At 42.4% G+C, this 23209-nt stretch overlaps 2 long non-coding RNA genes across 2 annotated transcripts; one reads left to right on the forward strand and one right to left on the reverse strand.

Moving 5' to 3' along the window:
* Positions 1 to 516: 516 nt before the first annotated feature.
* LOC137164503 (uncharacterized) lies at positions 517 to 16168 on the reverse strand. The gene is made up of 3 exons (XR_010923059.1): positions 16115 to 16168; positions 1157 to 1224; positions 517 to 544 (listed from the first exon to the last, which is right to left on the reverse strand). It is a non-coding gene; the product is annotated as an uncharacterized lncRNA (long non-coding RNA).
* LOC137164502 (uncharacterized) lies at positions 1116 to 21584 on the forward strand. Its single transcript, XR_010923058.1, has 4 exons — positions 1116 to 1211; positions 14150 to 14329; positions 15206 to 15341; positions 21408 to 21584. It is a non-coding gene; the product is annotated as an uncharacterized lncRNA (long non-coding RNA).
* Positions 21585 to 23209: the final 1625 nt, after the last annotated feature.

Genomic DNA, 23209 nt, shown 5'->3' on the forward strand with positions numbered 1-23209 from the left:
CCTCAGCACTGGTTCAGAATATGAGCCATTTTAAGTAGTTGTCTTTAGGAATCCATTAATCTCCTTACTTTGCCGTTAGCCCTTGTATATTACCAGTTCTCCTTCATGCAGATGCACATACTCTACAAAAGCACAGCCTAGTGCCTCATGACATCAATTTACACCTGAGCAAAGTGAGTGCAAACCACTACAGTTCTGATTTGGTAGCATTTTGCACCAAGACTAAACAGAGGTAAATTATTTCAAGGTGCAAGGCAGCGGAGAGCCAAGCACTTATCTTTATTATCCAGACCTCTTTGAGGAGGAAATGTCATGACAACAGTCTGTCTTGTAATATTTTGGCACTTTTGCTTCTAATCCTCCCTGCTAGATGTTCTATGGGTGTCTGAAAATGCAGGATGATTGGGGGGGGGAGACACACACGGACGGACTTCAAAGCTCAAAAATGTTTGTTTTTTCCTGAGATGGGGTGAAGATTTAGGTCAGTTATTATTTTATTGGAACAGATTTGTCCAGCTGCTCTATCCGGACTCCCTCTGTTGTCCTACAGGCCAAACAAACCATAAGTAAATATTTAGTGTGTGTGTATTTTTAACAGCACTACAATACAGTAAGGGGACACTTCAAGGTTCAGATTCATATTCTTAGCCTGGGCTACCATTTAAAATATTGAAACAGACACACAGTTAAATATCAAATTCACTTTTCAGTGTTTATGCTGTTGGTATTTTTTTTTCTTTTAGGAGGCTAGATAATGCTAAAAGTCAGTTGCCCTCTTGTTTTTAGTCTGTTTCACTCTCTGGCTTACATGTAGCATCACAGTGCTGCAGTGTCTGAATTGCAAACAGTGCAGTGGAACATTTAAAACCAAACAAAAGATCTGTTTGTAGTGGATTTTAAAAAAATGTTTCTATTGATCTTTGTAAAACATATTTTCTAGAAAACTTAAATTTGGGGCCAAAATCAATGTGATGGTTGCAAAATCAATGTGCAATCTCTAGATGCAGCTAACAAAATAATGCCTCCCACCTGCAGTGATGAGACTAAATACATCATTTGGTAAAGAGGAGCCAGCCACAGAGTTAGAACATGATTTTTTTCTTCTTTCCCCACAGATTGTTTAGAAGATAAGATTACCACTTGGAAAGAAACATACCGAGTCATTCCTGTATTCTAGAATTGGGCCTCAATCCTCCAGTCCTGGCTATCTGGTAAGTTCCTTCTCTGAGGCAATAAAATGGAAAATATTATAGAGAGAAAAGCAACTTGAAAATAACTCACTCCAGGAAGGAAGGACATTATCTAACTATTACACCTTTTACTGTTTTAAAAACTTGTAGGTCTATAAACATATTATCATCCAAGGATTGGAGGAGGAGCCGAAGGACACATCAGATTTTGATGAAAAACCATAAAACCATAAAAAAAAACAACAGGAGGAATATTTATAATGACTATTTGTTAGGTTGAGGCCAATGTTTCTGTTACACTTGGGCACTTAATAATGCAACCATTTTCAGTAAAGGCACAAATGTAATATCTTCCTATTAGACTTTCCAGCTTGATGCCCTGTTGCTTTTTCTCTGTAGTGAACACTGGCCTCAGTCTAACACTGTTCTGAGTGACTGAGTACATATACGGTGAATATGGATTCAGACTGAAAAGCAGTCAGTGATAACAGCTTTTTTTCTAAACATGCTCTTTAGCTCACAGTTTCACCTACCTATCATTAATTTTATTGATCTCTACAAGATTATTTTTGTGTAATTTTAAAAGGTATCACAGCCAGACAAGAAGAATGAGTAACTCAGGGGGTTGGTGACTAAAGGTATTTTGGAGGCTTATGTGAAATAGGCTGGTGGTCTTTGTCAACTTTGTAGTTTTCAGAGCCTGATTTTTTTCAGTGAAGCTTAGCACATCCAGCTTGCATTTACTTCAGATTGAATGACAGGTACTCAGAATATCTAGATCATCTAGAATCATAGAAGAATCATAAAATCATAGAAGATTAGTGTTGGAAGGGATCTCAGGGAGGTCATCTAGTCCAACCCCCTGCTCAAAGCAGGACCTACCCCAACTAAATCATTTCAGCCAGGGCTTTCTCAAGCCAGGCTTTAAAAACCTCTAAGGATGGAGATTCCACCATCTCCCTAGGTAACCCATTCCAGTGCTTCACCACCCTCCTAGTGAAATTTTTTTTTCTAATATCCAACCTAGACCTCCCCCATTGCAACTTGAGACCATTGCTCCTTGTTCTGTCATCTGCCACCACTGAGAACAGCCTAGCTCCATCCTCTTTGGAACCCCCCTCCAAGTAGTTGAAGGCTGCTATCAAATCCCCTCTCACTCTTCTCTTCTGCAGACTAAACAAGCCTAGTTCCCTCAACCTCTCCTCATAAGTCATGTGTTCCAGCCCCCTAATCATTTTTGTTGCCCTCCGCTGGACTCTCTCCGACTTGTCCACATCCTTTTTGTAGTGGGGGGCCCAAAACTGGACACAAAACTCCAGATATGGACTTACCAGTGCCAAATAGAGGGGAATAATCACTTCCTTCAATCTGCTGGCAATACTCCTACTAATGCAGCCCAATATACCATTAGTCTTCTTGGCAACAAGGACACACTGTTGACTCATATCCAGCTTCTTGTCCACTGTAACCCCAAGTCCTTTTCTGTAGAACTGCTGCTTAGCCAGTCAGTCTCTACTCTGTAGCAGTGCATGGGATTCTTCCGTCCTAAGTACAGGACTCTGCACTTGTCCTTATTGAACCTCATCAGATTTCTTTTGGCCCAACCCTCCAATTTGTCTAGGTCAATCTGTATCCTATCCCTACTCTCCAGCCTATGTATCACTCCCCTCAGCATAGTGTCATCTGTGAACTTGCTGAGGGTGCAATCCACCCCATCATCCAGAAGATGTTGAACAAAACAGGCCACAGGACTGACCCCTGGGGAACTTCACTTGGTACTGGCTGCCAACTAGACATTGAGCTGTTGATCACTACCTGTTGAGCCTGATGATCCAACCACTTTCTATCCACCTAATAGTCCATTAATCTAACCCATACTTCTTTAACTTGCTGGCAAGAATACTGAGGGAGATCATATCAAAAACTTTGCTAACGTCAAGGTATATCATGTCCACCACTTTCCCCACATCCACAGAGAAAGTCATCTCATCATGGAAGGCAATCAGTTTTGTTAGTCATTGCTATGTTTGGATATTTGGAAGTTACTTGCACTCAAAGAGAAACCAGCAGACAGGGACAGAGAGACATGTAAACACATACAGACTGAGTTTTTATTCTTCAACTCAAGACCAGACAGAACTGGCTGAGCTATCCCATAATATTCTACCTCTGTTAGCTATGGCAAAGTAGGCAGGATACAAAAAAATATAATATATTCCTCCCCCCCCCTTAATGGAAATGTCCATTTAACAGAACAATAAATAAACAAGGGAATGAAGGTAGACTGCCTCATTTTCTGGCTAAACTCCGGGGATTATTCTGCCCTGTAAATGTGGGTTTGCCCTAGCTAAAGATTCAACCGTTGAGGAGGCCTTCTCTCTAGGTGGATTATGGTGGACTTCTGGTGTTCTCGCACAGGAAGGTGTTATTGGTGTGGGTCTAACAATGGACTCAGGGCTCATAGCTTGAACAGGTGAGGGTGCTGTATCTGCTGCAAGGGTGGATGGAGGAGGCGAGTCAGGAACAGGTGACTCTTGGCTCAAGGATATCTCACCTGCAATGGTGAGGTCAGGCAGTTCAATTGGAGATGTGTCCTTGGGACTTGTATGACCTGGCAACAACTGATCTACATGCCGCCACCAGGGGAGATCATTTGCAATCTGGACAGTGTAGGAAACAGGTCCTGTCTGGGTGATGACTGTAGCAGGGACCCATTTAGCTCCAGAAACATAGTTTCGAGCTAGAACAGGCTGTTCAGGACTAAAGGTTCGGTCTTTTGTTTTATGCACACGTCTGATGACTTGCCTGTGCTGTTGATGTTGCACAACTTGTGCTTTGGCGGGTTTCAGCAGATCAAAGCAAGTGCGCAGCTGTCATCCCATCATTAGAAAGGTCGGAGACGCTTTGGTTGTAGCATGAGGGGTGCTTCCATAGGATAGTAAGAAGGTGTCCTGACACTTTAAAATATGCATGGGGACATTTGCCCATTCAAAAGCTTGTTTAATTGTCTGCACAAACCTTTCCGCTAATCCATTGGTGGATGGGTGGTATGGTGCTGAGGTGATATGATATATCCCATTTGCTTTCATAAAATTTTCAAACTCCTGAGAGACGAACTGTGGTCTGTTGTCTCTCACAAGTTGTTCTGGCAGACTGAAATGACTAAAGATTTCACGCAGTCATTTTGAAAGGCCACTTGTCCTGCTGCTTTGACAAACATCCACTTTCCCTGTGAGCTTTTTCAAAGGGAGAGAATTATGAGCCCCTCCAATAATAAAACAATTATTCTCACAGTATCAGAGTAATGACCTTTTGGATCCAGGATAGTATTGCTAAATGGATCATCTGTCAGATGACTGTATCTCAGGGATAGACTCAAGGGCTCGGTAGGTCTTTTCAATTTCTAAGAACTGTGATGATGTGATATTTCTAGGATATCTTTGCTGTACCAGTTGAACAGGGGCAAATCTAAAATAAGGGCCAAGTGGCAAAAAAAACCAACAAATCTTTGGGGAATTACTTTATAGATCTTTGGCACAAGATGTGTTAGGGTAGCAGAGCAATGTCACCTGGAGAGGCAGGTAGGTGCAGGTGAAAAGCTACAGCTCTTTATACCCAGTCTGGACTGAGACTGAATCAAACAATTGCCTAATGGAGGAGGAAACCTCTGGAGTCCCTGCAGGACTTGTGACAGACTCCCTCATCCCACAATCTAGGGCTTTACAGGAAGGCACATTTGTAGTAAACAGAGATAGGATAGTATCTCTTTAAATAGTTTGAGCTGTGCCATGTGGTTTCTCTATTTGTTTTTGTTCTGTAACAAGCAAAGACACAACAGGTAAGACAGTGTACCATACATGACCATAACGGCTCATGATTTGCCAGCATATTGTGTGCATTACCTCTCCCCTCCAAGTAAACAGATGTCAGTTTATTGGTGTAAAACCTGATATTGTCCTGCAGACATCAATGGGAGTTGCATTCGTGTTTGATCCGAATAGTTCATATCTGCCCCCAGGACTGTATTCATGAGTTGTCTGGCAATTATTCACACTCCTCTTCAATTGAGGCATATGAAATCACAGGGATAACTGTCAGGGTGTATGCTGGAAAAATGTACTATTTTATTTTAAAGGATGCAACCTTCCTTTTCCAGTCAACGAAAGAGAACATTGTCCTGTAACTGAAATGTAGGGAAATAGAAACAGATTGTGCAGGAAATAACCCCAACAAACTGTGGTTTGTTTCATTTTTGTAAATCAAGTTCTTAACAGGAGAAACAACATAATTAAGGAGTTTTGGCATATGAATCTCTTTCAGTTATAAAATCACTAGCCATTGTGAGAGTGAGTGCTGATGGCTTATAAAATTACTTTTTTCTCCACCAGAAATCTTTTCAAGTTTACTGGTCTATAGCAAATGCTGCATGACCTCTTAACCTACAATCCTGAAATACTGTTAATCCCATGATTTACTGCCAGGAACGCCAGTGGTTAACTCTTATTACACTCCTTTCCTCAGGGAAAGGAAAAAGCTAACTGTAACCTCCCAGGCAGTGTGGAAAGAACATGAAGGGTTTGGGTTAGATCAACATTGCCACAGCATCTATGCTGCTATGTTTCAGTCCATCAGCATTTCCATTCTCAGTCTTAGTTTTTCAAAAGCGTCATTCTTAGAAATAAAATTTCCTATGGGTAGAAATTTGGGGGCTGGGAGTTCTGCCTAGTAGGGAATCACTGTTGAACATGTGAGGCTATATTTTCACAGGAACTTTCTAAACTGAGTCTAGAAAATTTGCATTTGTGGTCTTAAGTATGAAAATGCAGGTACTGGAGGCACAGATGACTGCATGCATTTTGGGAATGTAATCTAGGAGGCAGGCCTCTGAAAATCTAGCCTGTTTACCCCCTGATCCTTCACATGTCTCCTCTGAGGTAGTCAGAGAGAGGTTTTCTCAACCACGGGACCACAAACACCACAGGAGGAATTCAGCACTCGCAGAAACAGCCTCTCTATCTGCAAGGGGTGTGTGTACATGAGGGGTTATAACTGTTGTAGTGCCCACAGATCCCAGGAAGGATCAGTTTATCTTGTCCTTCACACCGTACAAGCACATACGGCATAGTCCCTGCCCCAAAGAGCATAACATCTTATTTAGGGTATGTCTACACTGCAGAGTGAAGTCGATGTACTTTAAATCGACTTTCACCCACCGATTTTTAGAAGTCACAGGAGCATGTTCACACCACGCTGCTTGCGCCAGGCTCGTGCATCCACACTTACCACGCTTGGGTCGACATTCAAAGCAATGCATTGTGGGTGGCTATCCCACAGTGCAACTAGCCATGGAGGCTGTTGGAAAGATTATCATCCCATGATGCTATGTTCCTTCCCTCTCCCTTCTTGCCCCAAACAAACAGGAAATGGATTTTCGCACCATTTGTTTATGCTGCGCGCTCACCATTGCTGCAGAGACATGGAGCCTGCTCAACTCTACACTATTATTGTGAGCATCATAAATACCTCACGGCTTATTCTGAAGTATTTTCAAAGCCGAGAGAGAACCCGAAGCACAGACAACAGCGATGTCACCAAGGCTGCTCTGCTATAAGCCAGAGAGTGGAACAATTCCCGATTGCTGCAGGCTGTTACGCATCATCTGCAGTCCGTGGAGCGCCAGTTCTGGTCCTGTGAAACAAGCACAGACTGGTGGGACCGAATCGTTATGAAGCTGTGGGATGATCAATGGCTGCAGAATTTTCATATGGGAAAGGCCACTTTCCTTGAACTTTGCATGGAGCTGTCCCCGGCCCTGAAGCACGTGAATACTCGATTGAGACCAGCTCTAATGGTGGGGAAGTGAGTGGCCATCGCTCTGTGGAAGCTGGCAATCCCTGACTGTTACCGGTCAGTTGGGAATCAATTCAGAGTTGGTTAATCTACAGTGGGGGCTGCTGTAATGCAAGTATGCAGGGCCATCAATAGACTTCTATTCTGAAGGGACTGACTTTGGGTACTAATGCAGGACATACTAGACGGGTTTGCTGTGATGGGCTTCCCAAACTGTGGGGGGGCTATTGATGGCAGTACATCCCTATCTTAGCGCCTGTCCACCTTGCAATAGTACATAAACCACAAGCGGTACTTTTCAATGGTGTAGCAGGCCCTTGTGGATCACAGGGATCGTTTCACTGACATCAGTGTGGGGTGGTCTGGAAAGGTGCATGCCGCATGCATATTTAGGAACTCGGGTCTGTTCACGAACATGCAGGTGGGCACTTTCTTCTCAGACCGAAAAATTAACATCAGGATGTGGAAATGCAATAGTGATCCTGGGGGATCTTGCCTACCCCTTGCTCCCTTGGCTAATGAAGCCCTATACCAGGGACCTTGACAATGACAAGTTTTAATAACAGGCTCAACACTTGCAGAATGGTGGTGAAATGTGCATTTGGGTGTTTAAAGGCCAGATGGAGATGTCTCCCTACTATGCTAGACATGAGTGAAAAAAACATCCCATCAGATATATTTGCATGCTGTGTTCTTCATAATGTGTGTGAAGCGAAGGGAGAAAAGTTTCCCCCATGGTTGTGCTCTGGAGGCTGAAAGGCTCGTTGCAAATTTTGAGCAGCCAGATGGAAGCAATACGCTCAGAGCCAACCGTGGAGCACTTCGCCTTCGGGAAGCACTGAAAAACTGGTTCTGTAATGACCTGCAGTAATGGTTTCTGTATGTTTTGTACCTTTATTTCCCATCCCCCCTACCATCGATATCAGCACCCTCCAATTCCCTCCCAAACTAAGCTATGAATTTATAATAACACTGCAAAGTTTTATTTATTAATGAGAGGTGAGTATTAATTTACAGTTTAAAGTTATACTAAAAGCAACTATGCCCATAGAAAGGGGACTAGAGGAGTATAGGGTATCAACTGTATAGCTTTGGTACTGTAAACATGCCCCGTCTTCTCTAGGTGACCACGAGCGATATCAATCTCCTGAGAGTCACGCAGGAGGAAAGGGAAGATTTGTTGCACGCATCGGGATACAGGCCTGGCTCCTATGCTGCTATGTTCTGCCATGATACCGTCTCATTTAATTGCAGCGTGGCATGGAAAAGTATCCTATCGTGGCAGAAGAAACAAGGTTGCCCTCCCCAGAAAACTTGTGCAAAGGGTAACGGAATATCTACATGAGGGTTTCCTGGAGATATCAACGGATGATTTTTGGAGCATACCTCTGCACATAAATAATCTGTTCCAGGAGTAACCCTCCAGTCAAGTCCGCTTACACCTAGACATCACCTTCCCTCCGAATAAAAAGGCCATTTCAGAGATTGGATCAGGGACATAACCACTAAGAAGGAAAAAAACAACTCACCAGATGTGCCTTCCCCAGGATCACGATCATTAATGCTGGCCTGTGTGTTGCTGGATTGCTCTTGGGTCAGGAATAGGTCCTGGTTGCCTGGGAGAATGGACACCCTGCTTTCCTGCACCCTGCTCTCCTCATCCTCCTCCTCGTCCACAGAGTCCTCATTGTTCTCCCTGGACTGTAATCCAGTGGAGGTATCAATGCTGCATGGTGGCACTGTGGTGGGGTTGTCGCCAAGAATTGCATGCAGCTCCTCATAGAAGTGGCATGTTTTGGGCGAGGAACCAGAATGGCTGTTAGCTTCCCTAGCTTTCTGATATGCCTGCTGTAGTTCTTTGATCTTCACGCGGCACTGCTGCACGTCCCTGTTGTGCCCCTTCTCCAACATGCCCTGGGATATCTTCCTGTATATGTCAAAGTTTCTTTTGCTGGCTCTGAGCTGAGCCATAATGGATTCTTCTCCCCACAGACCGATGAGATCTAGGACCTCTGGTCGACTCCATGCCAGAGTGTGTTTGGACCTTGCAGTCGCCATGACGAGTTCAGCTACAAAACTCTCTCCACGCTGGCTACACAGGAAATGAAAATTCAAAATTTCTTGGGGCTTGAGGGGAGGGGCTATTTTGTGTTTGCGTGGCGACGTAACAGCAGAGCGTGAATGTCCAGAGTGGTCACAATGGGGCATTATGGGAGGCCATTAACATCAAATTATGTTACGCTCTGTATACACTGACACAAATTCAACCCATGAAATTTGAATTATGCACTACACCACTTGTGTAGGTGGTTTTATTAGGTTGACTTTTACCGCGCTTTAAGTCGACGGAACTACCATGCCAGTGTAGATGCAGGGTTTAGGAGTTCGATGTAAACGACGTTACGTCAATCTTCGTTACCAGTGTAGACCAGGCCTTAGACAAGACACAAAGCTTGTGACAAACTAAAGGACGAGGGAGAGGAGAGGCAATACTAACAGCATTAAGAATGTAATTACATAACTACTAAAACTCTGAACTTCAGAGTTCTAAAGCATGTGTTTTTTCCTTTCAAAATTAAAAAGTTAGTAGCCATCCCTGCCCATTTACCTAGCCCATCTCTAGTACTCTCTTGCCATTGCTGTGTTGATTGACTAAATCATATGGATAGAAGTGAGACTTTAAAAGCCTTACATTTAAGTCCTTTAAGTTTTCAGCAGAAAAAATGGAAACAAAGACTGATGATTAGAAAAATCTTCCAATCTCACTTACAACAATAATTTAAGATTCCAAATCATTCATAGGAAACTGTATGAATAGAGGTAAAAAGCACAAGTAAATATATCTTTTATGTCTTTAGCTAGACCTGAACTCAGGGTTCAGTATTTCCCCTTGCTTCTGATATCACTAAACACCTAAACCAAAACATTTCCCTGCTCTGTAGTGAGAGTCTGTTAAATCATCAGCTATTGCAGGGAACATATAGCACAATAGAATCAGGTCTTGGCAGGTAAAAACTTTTTTGGTTCATTTTTCATACATATTGTGACAAATCCGTGGCTAGTAGGACTTCATGGTTAACACTATATGCTGGGTACTGTGGTTTTCCTTGCTTCACAACAACAGTGAACTCAGATCATCTTGGCTCAAGAGCATATGAAAACACAAATGACAATCACTTGAGATGAAGGAACACCTCTAATAACTACAATAGCAACAATTCTGTAATTAGTTATTAGCTGCTAGTTATTATCTGTCCTTAAGGGACTAACAGAAACATAGCTACCCAAAAGCCAGGAAAAACGGAGAAAGCAGCTGGGTCCTGTCTTATAAAAGATCTTGTTGGGTCTAATTGGAATGGAGGGTTTAGTTCACCTGTGAGCTGTTCAGGCTCTGCCTTATAAACGTCTCCCTTTAGGTTCTCAGGGAGAAACAGGTGGTAAAGAGTCTGTCTGGAGCGGTATGGCCTAGACATATTTCTCCCCCACCTCCAGTGTTTTCTAAAGAGGTACTCTACTTCGCAGAGGTTTGGTCTAGATGTTCATTATCCAGATGATTTCCCCAGGAGTAGTTATCTAGAGAGGCATTCCTTAGGGTCTTCTGCCCCCACTACTAAAGGAACTTATTCATGGCATAATATTTTTTTGTGTTTTTTAGGCATATTCTATTTTTGTATGGATTTTGGCACATCTTTTCTAGAAAATAAAAAACTTAGCACATAATGATCATAGCCTTGGGACTCTTGCACCACAGACAGGTGGAACATAGCTATGGATGCTTGATTTCATCCACTGGAGGCGTTTAGGGGCTGCTGATCCTACAATGGGAGCTTTGTTGTTGACTTCAGTAGGACAGTATCAAGCCTCAGGGTATTAAGGTGACAGGAGGATACTCATGAAAGTAGACTGGCACATAAGGCAATGGTGCACACATGTGCTAAGAAGCTCACTACAATATCTTTGAAAAACAACATGGATGAAGCAGCTTCTAAGTTTGTTCTTAAAAAAAACCCCAAAAACCCCCCCTCTTGACCATCAAAGTAGGGAAGGTAACACATAGTAAAAAAATATGGATCTTTGTTCCCCTGTAGGGGCTGGTCCACATAAAAGATTAGAGAGTCTGCAGTAGCTGCAAGGAGTGGGACCTGGTCCTTTAGCAGAAGGGTTAATGGCTTATTCTTTCAGTACTGAAAGGCCTATGTTCACCCCTTGCTGATGGCCCCAATGAGGAGAATTATAGACTCCTGGGAGAAAAAAATTCTGCTAAGTGAAAAATTATGTTATTTCAACTCATAGTTTTTATTCTATTTTGTTTTAATTTTAAATTATGTTAGGAATCCTGCCCAGTCTGGTGTGCCAAACTTAAACTTTACAACTGTTTTAAAGTGCCCTGAAAACAGGGCCGTCTCATGGATATCTTAGAGACATTTCAAATGTATAAATGCAGTGACCCTTTTGGAATAATGCAGAATAACCTAAAGTGATCCACTAAGTGCTATTATGATTTATAAATATCTGAATCAAAATTAGATTCTGATCCAGGTTCTGTCTAAGGACTTTTGTAAGGAAGATGTGGACAGATGTGATATATACTTACTACTTACAATTGTAATCTGTATTATGTGTATAATATTATACTAGCTTATTTTTTGGATGACACTTTAGACTCATAGACTTTAAGGTCAGAAGGGACCATTATGATCATCTAGTCTGACCTCCTGCACAACACATGCCACAGAACCTCACACACACACTCCTGTAATAGACCCCTAACCTAAGACTGAATTATTGAAGTCCTCAAATAATGGTTTAAAGATTTCAAGGTACAGAGAATCCACCAGTAAGTGACCCATGCTGCAGAGGAAGGCAAAAAACCCCAGGACCTCTACTAATCTGCCCTGGGGGAAAATTCCTTCCTGACCCCAAATATGGCGATCAGCTAAACCCTGAGCATGTGGGCAAGACTCATCAGCCCAACACTCGGAAAAAATTCTCTGTAGTAACTCAGAACCATTCCATCACATGCCATTAGGCATATTTACTGCTAGTAGTCAAAGATTAGTTAATTGCCAAATCAGGCTGTCCCATCATACCATCCCCTCCATAAACTTATCAAGCTTAGTCTTGAAGCCACCTAAGTTTCTTGCCCCTCTACTGCTCCTCTTGGAAGGCTGTTCCTGAACGTCACTCCTCTGATGGTTAGAAACCTTCATCTAATTTCAAGTGTAAACTTCCTGGTGGCCAGTTTATATCCATTAGTTCTTGTGTCCATATTGGTGCTGAACTTTTCTGGTCCATTCTCAGCCAGCTGGTTATACTGCAAAAAACCCCATTTTTATGGTATCTTAGCCCTTGTGCTTCTGGATACTGCCCTACCCTACTGAGGTCAATGGAAGTCTCGCTGCTGACTTTCCTGGGAGCAGGATTTGGGCTCCGGACTCGGTTATGATGTGAAAGTTCAACAGAAAACAATCGGGGAAGAAAACAATTAAAAAAAAAAACATTTAAAAAAAGTATCAGTTTGGGTTTGCTTTTAGTTTTTGCTGATGGTTTATGTATGTGTATGTGGTTTTCCACACCAATTTATAAGCCCATATAATGTCAGAGGACTCTGAGCAGTTGGGATTGTGGCGTACATACTGTACCAGCTTTGGCTCAAAAGAGTGAATTAGACATAAGATCACATTCAAACATTTTTTCCTTTGGTCTTTAATGGTGTTTTAAAGTGCAGCCTCCATCATAGCAGGGAGATCAGTGCTGCTTATTGCATCATTCCTTGAACGTGCCTTGGAAGTGATAGCAAAGTTGAAATATTCCAAATAACAAAATGCAAGCAAAAGTTTGAAATATCAATTAGGAGATGAAACAAATCAACAGGATTTTTAAAAAATCTAAATAGATGACATAGAGAGGACAGTTGTTAAGGTGCTGGACTCAGGAGACCTGTTCAGTTCCTGGTTCTGCTACATATCACTTCATCTCCTTGGGCCTCCATTCCCTATCTGTATATGGGGGAATGATAATATGTCATTTCTCCCACCATTTGCCTGACTTCTCTGTTTAGACTGTGAGCTCCTGAGGATGGGGATTTTCTCTCTGTATGTGTATATAAAGTGTCTAGCACAATAGGGCCCTTGCCTCAGCTGAAGATATTGGAATCAAAATAATACACAGTAAGAATGTCTGTCTGAAATCTCTCCAAGTGAGTGTTGGAAATCTAGAACCTAGATGTCCATGTCTCAATTTATTATCCACGGGTTTCACCAACTTCATTAATGGGTAAATGCACATTGCAAATAGGTACAACACTTTCTGCCTGCAGAGCTGAGCTAGTGGGGAAAAAATAGTAAGAGTTGATATGGTAGGGCTATATAAAATAGTGAATGACTTAGAAGGAAAGCCAGCTGGATACTGATAGGCACTCTCTTCCTTAACAATAAAGGGACACACATGCAATTAAGAGGCAACACATTAAAGCAGATAGAAGATGTTTTGATGCAATATATAATCAGCCTAAATGTAATCACTGGACCTAAACCGGAACAGTGGGTCTCCCAAAGTCCTGGAGTGGGGCTAAATTTTGGATGCAGATATAGATATAGACCCTAACTTTGAATATCTGTGAACTTTTGCAATATGGATCCAAATGCTGTGGTTTGAGTCCATCTCTAGTAACTACCCACAGATTTATTTGCATACACCAGCAGGAATACATAAGACTCTTGCTCTCACTAAATTTCTGTGAGTCATTTCATGACTAACTAGGACTTTTTTTTAAAAATTTCATCTGAAAGATGGTCAATTGATACCCATTGGAGAGCAGGGAGATAGAATAAACTGGCTCGGTATGTTGGGATTTAATGTTATGAAGCATAAATGGTGCAAATCTCTCATCATCATCTTACATACAGAGAGACAGAGTTGCATCCTAACTCTTATGTCTATCATATGAGATGCATGTCTGAATTTTTCACACCACAGGCAGAATGATTCAGCTGGCCCCTTGCTCACGCTGCTGCTCGGCAGGTATACAGTATTACAAGTTTAGAGTTCTCCACCACTCTTTATCAAAGGTGCGTTGTTTACTTACAACTGATATTTTCTTTTATCAGGTAACACGGACAAGAATGATTACTTTCATCACCAAAGTTCAAGGATCATAGAAGTGAGAGCCATTTGGAGAATATCAGCTTTAACTAAAGGAGATGAAGAGTGTTTGTTTTCTCTGACCTAATAATATCCTTTCAGTAGCAGCTCTTGTTAAATATGTTGGACAGTCTAAGAAAAAAGAGGTAAAGAAATTACAAATTTGATAGCTTAATTGACATTCATAACTCATCACTGCTCTTATTAAAATAATTCTATGTTGTTTCACACCGGAGTTGCCAGGACTTGGAAATACAGTGCATATTCCTTCAGGGAGTTTTAAAGCTTTCTATTTATCCATTAGTTTCCTCTAAGGCTGAATCTCAGGTGACTCCAAGCTGTCCCTCAAAAATAATCAGGTAGGGAGATTGGATGATGCAAAGGGTTGGCAGTAGATACAGAAGTTATTATTTATACATTAGCAGTTCAAATCCAGCCCAGATCGGTTGTAATTAGTTTTATCACCTGATGATTGCTTGGTAGCCTGGTGTTAAATGAGTTAGTGGTTCCCAATTCAGTTCCTAATGGACAAATGCCAGCATCAATTGGAAAGAAGAACTGGCACTAATTGTGACTCTCAGCAGAGGGGCCAAAAACTAAATGAGCCACTGAGACTGAAGAATCATCTTAACCTCAGAGGCTGGTCTGTCCAGAGTAGGGCACGGACACCTGGAACTGGTATCACCACTGCTTGTGCTGTACTGGTTGTGGATAAAGAACAGATTCTCCAGGGCTGTCATTCTGGTACTTGGTTATGTTCTGGTTCCTGTGGCTCCCCCTTTATCTGAGGGAGTGGGCCTTTTGTTGTGTTTGACGGGCTTCACCCACCATCTCAGAATTTAAATAGGCCTGGTCACTGTTAGAAGCATGAAAAGATAAAGGGGTAATATCTAGTAAAAAGCAATATGTTTTTTTTTAAAAAGTATCCTTTTCTGTGTTACTAACATTATATTAGTTTATTAGAACTGATATAATTTTTCAAATCAAGTTTACTTTTCATCTTTTTCATTTTTCTGATCTAGGATGAGGAGGCTGGAATTTTCCAAAGCACTCAGTATTGGACTAACTGTCTTTTTCACTGAGCTCAATGGGAGTTTTACCAGTATCTTCAACAGGCACAGAGTGAAGCCATGACTATGGATCCCACCTTGAAAATAGGTTAGACTCTCTTGTGTTTCTAGTCACTGTTCTGGTTTTCCATGCCCTAGTACAGTCCGACAGTGTTTGGGGTTCAAACAGTGCAAGCGAATATTAAATACAGACCAACCTCCATCTATTTTAAATTAGATAAAATGAAAATATTTCTAATACTGTTAAGCTTAATAGCCAAATATCTAATCTAACCAGTATCTAAATGTTGGGGCTAAGATACCCTGCAGCTTTTTAAAACAGCTTAGCTTCTGCCATGGGGTAGACTTGGGTCGCCCCATATACACAGGAGACATTTACTGGGAGATGTCGGTCCAGGCCAATTACCCTTACCTGGTCCTCCCAAACCTTAGTCTACCAGACTCTTAATAAAAGTTCCTTCCAGCCTGATTGTCACTCCCATAGTGGGAGTGACACTCTGATCTGTGGAGTAGACCCCACTGTTGGTCCCACTGTAACAGTTTAAGTAGTCACATTCCATTGCTGGGTAGTGCCTTTTAATATGCCCAGGCTGGCCATACCTGTAGAAGACTACTGGGTCTCCTCATTTCTTCCCAGTAGGGCCTCGCATAGGCTACAGGGTGCTCTGGACTCCTTGCTGTTGCAGTGCACCCCCTGAGTCTAGAAGCCTTGGGGGTTTTTCCCCCTTGCAAGCTTCCCTGGGTTGCCCCTTGGTAAACCCCTCTCAGTTTGCCATACAGCTTGGGCCGTTGCTCTCCTTTGGCCTCAGATAGGCCTCACTCAACTGCTTCTCCCACTGAAGCCAGCTGGAAATGTCTTACCCAGCTCTGTGCTCCTCCAGGTAGGACCTTCAGGAATTGCTCTAGGACCACAGGATCAGGAGCTTCTCCACAAAGCTGGTCTCTGGGCAAAGCCAGCGTGTCACCAGGTCTCGTAACTTCTGGGCCACGACCCGTGGTCGTGCCCCTTGGAGGAACTATTCTGTCTGGAACTTGTGTCTGTAGGCCTCCAATGTCAGCCCTAGATGATCCAAAAGGGCTGCTTTTACCACAGGGTAGAAACTCACTCGCTTGTCACTTACTGCCTGGTAGGCCGCCTATGCCTCACCTGTCAAGAAGGGTGCTATGTGGGTCGCCCAAGTTGACTCTTTCTAGTCTGCTGCCTTTGCTACCCGCTGAAAGATCTGGAGGAAGGCCTTGGAGTCATCATCCAATCCGAGCTTCACTGGGCCCAGAGCCAAACAACCACCAGTTCTGTCACCAACTGGTTTCTCGGGTGCGGTGTGACCCAGCTGCCTTAGTATCTGCACCTGCTGGTTGGGGTGGGTCTTCTGCCACCGTTGCTATGCCACAAACTGGGCCTCCTGTTGCCTGTGCAGATTCTCCACTAACTGCATCAGCAGGGCCTGGGTCCACTGCTGGTGCTTCTGCTGCATAGTGGCCCCCTGCTGCTGCTGACCTGCCACCAACAGGTCATACCTCTTGTCGATCAGGGGTTGATTCACAGGATCCCCACATGTGATACCAAATGTAATGGGGAGGCACCCATATCTCACAGGTGCCCCCTTCTGGTCAGGAGTGTCTGCATCTGCACTCTGTTTCCTCTGCTCACAGTGCCCCCTGTTGGCTGCTATGCTTGTCAGGCAAGTTTTCGGTGACTCAGCTCTCTGAGCGAGTCGTACAGGCCATGTGTGAAACAGGAAAAAACCCTTCCAGGGTATATGGTCCAGTCTGGCCTATCTCAATTGGTATTGCCCTGCAGCCCTCCTCGGGCTCAGTCCCTTAACAGTTCAACAGGGCCATCATGATACCCTCAGTTGGGGTCCTGCTGCCTAGAAGCTCTTTGCCTGCCCTTTAGTCCTCTCACCAGCTCTGCAGCTGAGTCATTCTCAGTTCAGCCCCCTTCCAGTGTTGTATCAGAGTCCAGCTGACATCCTTTTTCCCAGTCCTGTTTCAACACCCTTTCTTAGGGCTTAGCCACTTCCCCAGTGGCAATTGGGGAAGACCTAGGCCCACTCACTACTCCAGGTCCCAACCCAGGGACCCTCTAAGTAGCAGCCATATCCCTCTAACTAACTGCATTTCCCTGGGCCATTTCCCCACAGCACTTATCTTACTATGAATCCCAGCAGCCAGCCAGGAGCTCTTCCTTGCTCCGCCGGTTCCTACTAGCACTGAATTATCTTTTGTGCTGCAGTTCTCTTTGGCCAGCCAGGAGCACCTCTACAGTCTTCTAGCTCCAGCAAGGATCTGCAAGCTCCAGCAAAGGCTGGTCTTTGGCTCTGCAGCTCCTTTTTATAGGGACCTCCTGGGCCCTGATTGGCTGCTTCCCTGCAGCCTCTCTGACTGGCTGCTTCCCCTGCAGCCACTCTGGGCTGCTTAGAGGACCTCTCCACTGCTCCTTTTCCTGGGATGAGTGTGGCAGGACTCTGAGGCCTCCAGCAAGGGGCCTCTGGGCCTAGTCCACCTGTCACAATGGGATAACCCTACCCCAGTCTTGTACTGCAATTGTTATGTCAAGTTACTTTTATCCAGTGATCCTGGCAGCGTTATTAGTGCAAGAATTTATGTTTTTTTTTTTCATTCAGGACAGCGTTATCTGTAGTTCTGTTCTGCTGTCAACACCTAAGAAACCAATGGTGTAATTTCACTCATGATGCTGAATTTAAGATAGGCTCAGCCTGTCTTGGAAATGTGTGTGTAGAAGGGATCATCTGTGCTTGAATCTTCTATTTTTCTTGTGTATGTTTTGCTGCTTCAGTGACACTGTCCCCATCCCTGACTCTTTGAGGTATGGGTTCCCATAGCTTCCTGGGGGCAGGAAGGCAGTGGAGTATCAGAAGAACTTCTTTTCCACAGCAGTATCTCTTGCTTTGTGCCTGGATTTCTGTGCAGCAATGCAGGTGGGAGGTAATATACCTTTGATGATTCCATTCGGCTCTGTGCCTTCTTCTCATCATATGTGGATGGTGCTTTTTCAGTCCCTGGTTGAGATGGGGGCCTGGAAGATAATAGACTGGGTAGGAGACAATTCAAAGAAGAAGGAGGTGACTGGGCAATATGGGTATGGGAGCAATTACCGAAATCTACTGAGAAGAGCTTTTAGTGTAAGGCTTCATTTAATTTATATAATCCACTGAAATCATAATAATCAGTCATGGATCAATAGTTTATAATAGTTAATGCTAGAAATAATAGTATTGGAAGGGATATTAAACATCATGCTTCAGGGTTTAAACTAATCTTTAACTACTAGAGGTCAGTATGAGGCTTTCATGAGAAGCAGATTAGCCCACCTCTGCCTTGTGTGGGGTTTTTTGCACCTTTTTCTGAAGCATCTGGTGCTGGACACTGTAGGACACTAGACAGATGGGCCAATGGTCTGATTCAGGATGACAATTCCTACATTCCAATCATATTCTCAGACTGTGATGAACTTTTCAAAACTGAATGCATGATGCAACTGATTCCTTGGATTCATCTTATTTGATGCAAGTCAGATTGTTTGCACAGATGCATAGTTTTAACTAATGAAAATTGTTTTATTTAGATACACACTGCTCTTCCTTGACACGCGTTGCTTCAAAACAGGAATATAATCAGGGGACCTAAACTCTCTGTCTAATAGTTCCTAATGCACCTACTGCTGTAGTTACTAGATGCAAACATCCTAACTATGGCCTGGTCTACACTTACCTTCAAATTTGGCGGCAGCCGACGGGAGTTACTCAAGCTACTCCTTGCTCCCGTTGACTTTGTAACTTCTTTTCTATGCAGCATCTTCATTGTGCTGTGCCAATGGGACGCAGCACTATGCCACTTGAGGCTTCCAGATCGATTTCCAGATCGATTGAGCGGGTCTTCACTGACCGCTCAATCGATCTGAATAAATCGATCTGACAGCGGCAAATTTGCTGCTGTCAGTGAAGATGTACCCTTACAGGACCCAATGGGTAAGTGAATCAGTCACTTGTTCTCTCCCAAGCCCAACATTTACCTGCCTGGTCTCATTTCCTCTTCCTTCACAGAGGCCTCAGTTCAGGAAAGCATGTCTTATTTAAGAGAGCACATAGGGGCATAATTAAATTTAACCACACACTTAAGTCCCATTGAAGTCAATATATGTAGTTAAGTGCTGTCCTGAATTAGAGCCAGGAGGATCTTAAGCAGTGCTCACAATTCTTCCATTTAAAGAGACAGGGCTCAACACAAAATACGTGGCCACATGTATTCACAATCTCCATTGCATATATTGCATCATACAGTGAGGAGCTGGACTGGGTCCTAAAATTACTATAAAAAGGTCCTTGGATAACAAGGATAACAAATAAAGAAAAGTTCTTGGAATAATTTCCTTCAGGCATAGAGAACTGGTACTCAGTAGAGATGTTTAAGTGGAGTTCCTGGGTGCTCTAACTAATATACCCAATGATAGGCTGATGATCTGTAGAGAACCCATGGATTGTCAGGAAAGAAGTTAGGTGTCCTATTTCTCAACAATTTCTAGTGTTCTCCTGGTTCTAAATACTGGAAAAGGATTCTGTGACCTTAACCACTTTCATCTGCTGCTGAGAAAGGGCAGCAGATTGTACTCCTCAAAAATGCTGAGCAATGTAGCAGGTGCACATGTCTTTCATGATGGTTAATAAGAATTCTATAGTTTTAGGATTAGAGATATAGCTATTTAAAATTTCACAGTTGATATGTAATTATATTTATTATATTGGTTCCATAATTAGATGGATTTGCACAAATTACAGATAAATTAGTTTTAAAAGCAGCAAGAAGATGCCCAGTTAAGGCTTGATGGTTTAAAGGAGTAGTGGATGCCATATTAACCCTTCAGTTAAATCTATCCAAAGGCCAATATTTTCGAAACTGGGTACCTAAAGTTAGGCTTCTAAGTCAATGGGCACTGCAGGATGCCTACTCCTTTTCAAAATCAGACTGTTGACGTAGTCATCTAAGTAAAGATTTAGAAGCCCATTTTTGAAAATCAGTAAATGAAAAAAGATAAAATAGAAAAGGGTTAAGAAAGCCAGTGGCAGGGCTTGGAATAAAAAAATGGAAGACAATAGGCAAAAGGTTGAGAAAACTGTCAGCTATGCTTGGAGTTTAGTAAACTGAACAAAATAAGAGTCTTTATTTATATCCTTTGTCTGTAAATTATCTAGTCTACAAGATTGTTATCTGGCACACTTTTGGACATTAGATAAATAATTATAGGATGTGATATGTAAAATGTATATTTTAGGTGTTGGGACATCTTAGACCTATGACAAGGAAAGAGAACAGCCAGGTGAAAAGCTGAGCCAGCAACCTGATCAATTGAACAACTTGGTCAGCAGTTCAATCACATGAACAACTGGCTGAGCAGTACAATCAAGTAAACAGCTGAGTTAGCAAACTAATCTTAGTGTTAGGCAGAAAAGTGTTTATATAATATATAACTTTGTAATGATGTATTTAAGACCAGCACCTGAATGTGAGTGTGGGTTTACATTTAACCCTATGCTGTGCCCTGTTTCAGGGGACTGATCACTCACTGAGGTCTGGTCTACACTTATCTTCAAATTCAGCGGAAGTCGATGGGAGTTATGCAAGCTACGCACAGTAGCTTGCATAACTCCCGTCAACTTCATAACTCCTCTTCTACGTTGTGTCTTCACTGTGCTGTGCCATTTGAGGGGGTGGTTTTAACGAGTCGACTTCCGGATCAATTGAGCGGGTCTTCACTGACCGCTGAATCGATCCAGATAGATTGATCTGACAGCGGCGAATTTGCCACCGTCAGTGAAGACGTACCCTGAAGCAGCTAATAAACGACATATTTCTTTAGCTGAAGAGTGTGTCTGTGAACCTGTGCATTCTGGGTAATGAGGAAAAGAACTGGCCAACATTAATAAAGGTTAATAATCATGAGCCAAAATTATTCCTGTCAAAGTCTTTGAAAACAGTTGGTGGCCTCATTCTAATTCCTCTTGGACTGCAGAAGTGTCCATCTCACAAAAACCACCATAGATGGCATTATCTGAGCACTTTGTGTTGGCATTTTCAAAAGAAAAGCCAAGATCAGACATCAGTTATAGAGACTGACCTGCTCTCTCCCCTATAGGAGACCCCTCTGGATCAAAGATGGCAGGTGGCAGTGTAAGGGATGCTTCTACTGCTGCTGCGTGAGCTGAGTCTCTTGTGAGGTAATCGGAAGATTTTAATCTCCAGGGCTGGCAGCTCAACCCAGCATCCAACAATATGTTCCTGAAGGCTGTGGGTAAAAATAAAACCATCTTAATTTTTCTCTGTTGCAACTTGTGGCCTGGAGTTAGTGGTTCCATTTCTGGCTGTGCATTTTTTTCATTCAGTTAGTTTTTCAAATATAAGTAGACTTGGAAGGATTAGATTTTTGTCAGTAAATGTTAATTAACTTCAATTTCACCACTCACAAACTGACGAAAAAATATTTCCATTAATAACAGTTAAAATTGACAGATAGGCTAAGTAAGAAAAATGCTGCTTGAGAACTTGTTAGAGTTTGACTTAAGGACATTTACTTTGTACATTTTGACATATGGTGCTGACAGTTTGTGTTTTAATGGTTATAAAGCTTTTAACTTTTTGAATGAGTCTACTGTCCTTTAAATACCCCCCAACTGTGAAAATTTAAATCGATAAAAATTGGGAAAAAATGTTTAAAACCCATAATTTTGCTTAATTGAAAATTTAAATAGATAATTGAAAAAAATGCTTAAATATAATTCCTTTTGTGTGTGTGTGAATAGGGCTCTTGATGTTTAATCACAAAATCCTGTTTTACCTGTTTATTGTTATGAGCTGGGTGAAGCCTTGTTATGGGGTGAGTTCAAATCTCATTCAGACTGATGGGTGTGAACATACCCTTTAATTAACATACTGTACGGATAAATTAATCTCAGTACCCCACCTAAAACAAGAGGATTATGTGAACCCGTTCAGGAGATTTGGACTGTGGGAATGGATGAATTTGCTGAATACTGTGGAAATTCACTCAATACTGTGGGAAGGTAGAATACAGAAGCAGGGAGGGACAGAGACAGCCTGAAGAAGTCCAAGCAGAAGCCTGTAAGTATGGTGTGATCCTGAGAGAAAGCTAGAGAGAAAGTTCTGGGTTGAGAGTATTGGCTGAAAAAGAAATGGGCCTGTAAACTAAGAAATTATTCCTTTTGCCTTTGGTTTCTTCTGCATTCAGAGAAGCAGAACTCTGTACATTCCTTGTAAATAAACAAGATTGCATCAAAGGAAATAGCAGACTCCATTAATTTCTGGTAGCAATGTGAACATCTCCAGAGCACCGAACTTTGACTAGCTACTTGAGTTGAAAAAGGGTGACACCATGAATGATCCTTTGCTGATAGCCTGTTGGCCTTTCTTGGACGTTTCCATGAATAAAGATTGTCCTGTAGCCATACAGATGACCCTGAAAGTGAATAACTGGGCCTTGTGCAATTAATGTCTCCTCCTTAATTGATGGGGCTGTATGTTGTAAGCTATCAAAGATGATGGTTAACTGTGGCTGGTCAGAAAATGAGGAGTGTTTGTGTGTGCAATATTTCAATGAAAAGTAAAACGATTTTGTTTTTTCAAAATTTTTTCACAGAAAATTTTGACTTCAATAAAAAACTGAAAGCCTTCAGTGAAAGTAAAAATTTCTGTTGGGAAAATTGAAATAAATATTTTGTTTTGGTCAGGAATTACTTTGGTTTATTGGAGTGAAACATTTTGTTTAGGGGCACTTTAACAGTGAATTGTGTCTGCTTCCTCTCTAACTAAGCGGTTGTGGTGCATCATGATAACTATAGTCCAGCTGCAAAACCTGGGCCATACAGGAAAAAATTATGAGGCACCTAAACCACAACTCCAATGAGGCACTACAGTAACTCA

Source organism: Emydura macquarii, unplaced genomic scaffold, assembly GCF_026122565.2.
Source record: "Emydura macquarii macquarii isolate MOO-44397 ecotype Brisbane River unplaced genomic scaffold, CSIRO-AGI_Emac_v2 contig_2676, whole genome shotgun sequence".
In the NCBI taxonomy this organism is placed as follows: domain Eukaryota; kingdom Metazoa; phylum Chordata; order Testudines; family Chelidae; genus Emydura; species Emydura macquarii.